General features: G+C 45.1%; 1 non-coding gene across 1 annotated transcript; it reads left to right on the forward strand.

The window, feature by feature from the left end:
- Window positions 1-5458: 5458 nt before the first annotated feature.
- TRNAN-GUU lies at window positions 5459-5532 on the forward strand. Its single transcript has one exon. It is a non-coding gene; the product is annotated as a tRNA-Asn (tRNA).
- The last annotated feature ends 1158 nt before the right edge of the window (window positions 5533-6690 follow it).

Genomic DNA, 6690 nt, shown 5'->3' on the forward strand with positions numbered 1-6690 from the left:
GGTTTCACCATGTTGACCAGGATGGTCTCGATCTCTTGACCTCGTGATCCACCTGCCTCGGCCTCCCAAAGTGCTGGGATTACAGGCTTGAGCCACCGCGCCCGGCCCCCCTGGTTATTTTCTTAGGATGGATTTCTAACATAGGATTTCTAAAACAAGAAGGCATACACATCGTTTAATATGTATATTACCTCATGGCTCTCCAATTTTATTCTCGTCAGTCCTGTGTGAGAGTGGCCCTCTCCCTACACCCTGACTGCGTTTTAGTATTACCTGTTTTTCTCCTTTGCCATTTGGCGAAATAAAATTTATTTCATTTTATTTTGATTTTTATTACTAGTGAGACTAAAATGTTATGATTATATTGGTCAGGTGCATTTTTTTCTTTGACAAAAACTGTATATATTAATTGCATATGGTATATAATGTGATGTTTTGATGTACACACACACACACACACACACACACACATCAAAATGATTAAATCAAACTGTTAACGTATCCAATCATCATTTCTTTGGTGAGAACATTTTTGGTGAGCAATTTTTAAGTACACAATACAGTTTTGACTACAGTCACCATGCTGTACAATAGATTCTCCAGAACTTACACTGTCTACCTGAAACTTTGCACCTTTTGACCAACTTCTCCCCTCCAACCCCCACCCCTACTACTTCCCAGAGTCCCTGGTAACCACCATTCCATTCTCTGCTTGACTGGTTTTTTTTAAATTTGACTTTTTAAGATTCCACACATAAGTGAAAGTATGCAGAATTTGTCTTTCTATGCCTGGCTTATTTCATTTAGTATGTTCTCTAGGCTCACCCATGTTGTTGCAAATGACAGGATTTTCCTCTAAATCTGAATACTACTCCATTGCGTGTAAGTATCACATTTCCTTTATTCTTTCATTTGCTGATGGGTTGATTCCATATCTTGGCTATTGTGACTGACGCTGCAATAAACATGGGTGTGCAGACATCTCTTTGACATACTGATTTCATTTCCTTTAGATATATACCCAGGGGTGAGATTGCTGGATTATATCATAGGGCTATTTTAATATTTTTGAGAACTCCATACTGCTTTCCACCATGGCTGTACCATGTATATATATATTTTTTGGAGGAATTTTCTGTTTCTGTCCCATTTTTATTTGTTTCATGTTGTCTTTAGTTGAATTGTAAAAGACTTAGTAAATAACAGTTGATAAGTGCTCCTTATGTATTAAGAATTTAGCTTTTCTATCACATTTTATTTCGTCCAGTTTACTTCACGGTCCTGGTTTTCATGTGCTCATTGATTCAGCACATAGTCCCTGCATGCCTGCTGTGTGCCAGGCCCTGGTGCAGTGCTGGGGTTACAGCAGGAGCAAAGAGACCAAAACCTCCATCCTCAGAGAACTTACGCTTTAGTGAGAACATAGACACGAGAGTGTAATTTTACAGACAGAACCACCCAGTTCCTGGAATGCCTGCTTTGTAGTTTGATAAGTATCTGTGATTACCTAAATGTTATTGGACTAGCCATGCCATCTTCCTTTCAGAAAACCATTGCACCCATGTGAATATGGAAGAAGAAAGACCCCTGAGCTTGGGCCAATAGAGAAAATTAGACAATGTTGTCAAATAAGCATGACTGAAAAGACATCCTTAAGACTTTCAGATGGGACTTAAGGAATCAAGAGCATGCTTAAAGCTTACTTCCTTCTTTTCCTTTCATCTAGTCCTACAGATGCCTCTAAAATCTTATAACCAACTGTCCATTCCAGTCTGGACATGAAGTCTGCATAAATGAAGGCATAAAGATGGGTTTGATGAGGACAGAGAAGCTTGGGATCTGATAAACAGAGGGGACTGTCCCAGAAATGGCTTTAGGGAATATCTGATACAACAAAGCCAACTTCACACAAGATTCCTTTCTCTCGTGTGGCATTGAAGCATAGAAGAGCCACCAAGACCTTCACTGGGAGCAAAACTCCCTCTACAGCCATGAGTGTGCACATGCGACTCAAGGACCAAAGCCTCAGCACTGGAAACGACTCCAGGGAAGGCCACAAGCAGGATCTTGAATTGCCCGAGATTATGTTTACAGTAGCAAAAGAAGGAATCAAAATAGAAATTTTGTGGAGTTGCAGAAAAATCGAGGTCTATTTCTTATATATTTGAAATGTTTGGTTATTGTTGCTGTTTAAAAAAAAAAATATATATATATATATATATATATATATATATATCTCACAAAGCCGAGTGCAGTGGCTCATGCCACACTGTGGGAGGCCGAGGTGGGCAAACCACGAGGTCAGGAGTTCAAGACCAGCCTGATCAACATGGTGAAACTCCGCCTCTAATAAAAATACAAAAAATCAGCTGGGCATCGTGGTGGGCATCTGTAATCCCAGCTACTCAGGAGTCTGAGGCAGGAGAATAGCTTGAACCAGAGAAGCAGAGATTGCAGTGAGCCGAGATAGCATCACTGCACTCCAGCCCCAGCAGCAGAGTGAGACTCCGCTGGAAAAAAAAAAAAGGAATCACAAAAAAGAGATCATCACCTAAGCACTTACATAAGAAATTCCAGCAGTTCTTAAGAAGAACTGAAAATGCACCCAAAATTCCATTAAATTAGCATAATTTTAATTTAACTTCTAAAACTCTCAATTTAGACGGCATCATCTGTTCCAATATTTCCAAGGTAGAGGTCATCAATTCCTTCATCATGGATTGGCCGCTTACAAGCACCACATGCCTAAATATCCCTAAGAGCTAAGATAAAGATAACTAGCTCCAAAAGTTGCCCAGCACACAAGCAAGGACCTTGTGAAACCAGGATCTCCAGATGGTCCTACTCAAAGATCCCGCCTTCTTCTCCTCTCATTGCATGGCACAGGCCCCACTCTGCAAGCCCCCTGGGCCCTTTCCCCCCATCAGTCACAGCTTTCCCCTCGCTGAAGTAGAGCTGGCTCTTGCTGGGAGGGCGTGAGTAAAGGAAAGGCCATAGAATCCAGATTAGTGGCGTCTGGAAAAGATGCCCAATACCACTAATTGTTAGAGAAACACAGAGCAAAACCACAATGAGATGATTCTTCATACCCATTAGGATGCCTATTATAAAAACAAAACAAAACAAAACAAAAAGATGAGAAATACACATTGTTGGAGGGAATGTAAAGCGGTGCAGCCAATGGAAAACCATGTGATCCAGCTATTCCACCTCTGGGTATATTCCCAAAATAATTGAAAGTGGGGACTCACTTATTTGCACACCCATGTTCATAGCAGCCCGTGGAAGCAATTGAAATGTTCATGGAGGGATGAATGAAAAAGCAAAATGCGGTACCTGCATACAATGCAGTTTATTCAGCCTTAACAAGGAAGGAAATCCTGACACATGCTACAACATGGATGGACCTTGAAGACATATGGTAAGTGAAATAAGCCAGCCACAGGCAAACACTGTATGTACCTCACCGTTTACACGAGGTCTCTAAGAGCAGTCAACTTCATAGGGACAGAAGGTAGAATGGTGATTGTTCCGACTAGAGGAACTAGAGGAGTGGCGAGTTATTGTTTAGTGGGTAGGGGGTTTCTGTTTCTGGAGATGAAAAGGTTCTGGAAATGGAAGGCAATGATAGTTGCATAACAATGTGAATGTACTTATGGCAGGGCATGGTGTTTCACGGCCTGTAATCCCAGCCCTATGGGAGGCCAAGGCAGGCAGATCACCTGAGGTCAGCAGTTCGAGGCCAGCCTGGCCAACATGGTGAAATCCCGTCTCTACTAAAAATACGAAAATTAGCAGGGCGTGGTGGCTTGCACCTGTAGTCCCAGCTAGTCTGGGCAGCTGAGGCAGGAGAATCGCTTGAACCCGGGAGGCGGAGGTTACAGTGAGCTGAGATCAGGCCACTGCACTCCAGCCTGGGAGACAGAGCGAGACTCCATTTCAAAAAAAAAAAAAAAAAAATGCGAATGTACTTAGTGCCACTAAACCATGTGCCTTAAAAAAAATGGTTAAAATCGCCAGAATAGAAGAATAGGGGGAGGGAGAGATGGAGAGAGGAGGAAAAGGAGGAGAAGGAAGAGAAGAAGAAAAAGAAGAGTCCCTCACAGATCAAATGCAATAGGAACATCGAGGCACACAAGACGATTTACCGTGGAGAACTAGAATGAATTCACTCACTCTAAGAAGAGGGGAGACACCCAAATGAGCTCCTGTGATTGGGCTTATCCAGCAGACAGTTTCATTCTCTTAAAAGTGCAGGACAATGCTAAAGTCCCCTACCCTCCTCCTAGATTTCAGTGGCTTAAATTCAGAAGTCACGCCAGGCGCGGTGGCTGACGCCTGTAATACCAACACTTTGGGAGGCCGAGGCAGGTGGATCATGTGATCAGGGGTTCAAGACCAGCCTGACCAACATGGTGAAACCCTGTCTCTACTACAAATACAAAAATTAGCTGGGGTGGTGGCGGACGCCTGCAGTCCCAGCTACTCGGGAAGCTGAGGCAGGAGAATCACTTGAACCCGGGAGGCGGAGGTTGCAGTCAGCCGGGATCACGCCACTGCACTCCAGCTTGGGCTACAGGGCGGTACTCCATATCAAATAGTAAGATAAAAATAAGTTTTAAAAAATGCAGAAGACAGGGAAAGGGAGAAGGCTTCAATGACCATTTCAAACGGAAAGGCTATCTTAATTGCCACTCCGTCTTTTTTCATGTCCCCTAAAACCATCCATTCTCAACGGGGGCCATATCCCCCAAAAAGGGATGCAGACATGCTCTTAGGAGGTGGCAAAAATCTTACTCCTTTTATGTACGAAGCACAGATATACATACAGTATACACTGATACACTGCCTATCTGTGTTCGTTGCATTTTATGGGGTGGGAGGGGATGAGAGAAAAAACTAAGGAGAAGGGGCAATCGCAGCAACCCAGAAAGCGGGTGAGGCCCCTGAAGTTTGGGCCTACGCGGACGTGACTCTCCATCTTTTAAACCTGTACCGCACGTGGTTCTTCCCTCCAAGCGTGTCGTACTCTGTCCGTGCGACCTGCTCTCGTTGGCAGGTTCTCCACTGGGTCCCCGGCTGCCGGTGGCGCGCCCGGCCGGCACGGTCCCTGCTGCAGAGCAGGCACTGCGCGCGGCCATTGCCGGAAGGATCTTTCCTACTCCGAGTCCCGGCCGGCTGCAGACCACGGGCCATTGCCGCCACGAGGGGCGCTCTTCGTCCCCAGAGAAGCCCGGGGTCACGCGGCCCCGCCCGCCCCCTCCCGCGCGCCAGGGCTGGGCCTCTCCCTCTCACCCCGCCCCCGGAGGCCGCCGGGCACCTCGGCCACTTCCGCCGTCTCCTCCGCGCGCCCTGCGGCTCCTCCGCCCGTGTCTGGGGTGGCGACGCCCAGGGTGGCGAGAGCCGCCGCCGACGCCTCGGAAATCTGTATACACCGCAGCGCGGCCTGAGTAACTGGGTCTCTGTGGCGCAATCGGTTAGCGCGTTCGGCTGTTAACCGAAAGGTTGGTGGTTCGAGCCCACCCAGGGACGATCGGCGTTTCTTTTCCTGAGACGGTTCGTTTTAAAACTGCAGTAATTAGCTTTTTAATCGAATAGGAGCGCGACGCCACCACGTTTTTAGGACAGGAACAGACAATATCCCCTTAATGTGTGGTGCCTAACGTGGCTGGGCCCAAGGAAGAGGCTGCATCTACACTGGAAGCCATGGTTTGGCAATTCTGTTCCTACCTCTTATCCAAGGGAAACTTGAACGTGTGCTTCAGGAGACCTTCCCAACAATGCTCACAAACGGCAGTCATTGTAATAGCAAAACAGCAACTCGGTTGCCCAATGACCGGTGAATTTATAAATTCCATTGGTGTCTCAGAAAAATCTGGCACCACCGAAAAGCAAATGTAGTTATTTAAGATTGCCTTATTTCCTTCCAAAAACATGAGCAGGCTTCCAGATGAAAACGTGTAGAGGAGTCATTGAAAAGCATATGGAAGCTTACCATCTTAAGAAACTGTTCAGTTAAGCTCTGTTACAGTTTTTGGACAACGGACTTGAATCTAGGGAAAATGTTAATGTTTACCTTAGATTGAGGACAGAATTAACCCTGAAATTAAACTCCTGCAGAAATTGTATGGATTCCTGTTACCAGATCTTGAATGACATATTTTCAACTCTGATCTAACAGAGGACACATATTTTTCAAGTAGAATAGTCACATAAGATTTAAGTAAAGATAGAAAAACAGATGACAATATGATAACATGATGATATAATTTATTTCTACCAAGATTCAGGTCATGCAGTAGGAGCCTTGTCTCTGGGATCTACTTGCCTCTGACAGAACTTAGAGGCCTGGAAGAAGGAATATATTAACAGAGTCACTAGGCTGTCTTTAAGGGAATGCCTTGGCAAATGTTCGCATATAGTTTTCAATCAAATAATTGTTGTTGATAACACAGTACCCTCTGTTGTTTAGCTAAGTAGCCCTGGAGAAGGAGACACAACGTTGTACTTACGGTGGAATTCCAGACAACAGAACGGGTAGCTCTCAAAAATGTTCTTAGAGGCTGGGCGTGGTGGCTCACACCTGTAACCCCAGCACTTTGGGAGGCCAAGGTGGCAAGATCATGAGGTCATGAGTTCAAGACCAGCTTAGCCAACATAGTGAAACCCCATCTCTACTAAAAATACAAA

This window comes from Cebus imitator, unplaced genomic scaffold (assembly GCF_001604975.1).
Source record: "Cebus imitator isolate Cc_AM_T3 unplaced genomic scaffold, Cebus_imitator-1.0 Scaffold678, whole genome shotgun sequence".
Taxonomy (NCBI): domain Eukaryota; kingdom Metazoa; phylum Chordata; class Mammalia; order Primates; family Cebidae; genus Cebus; species Cebus imitator.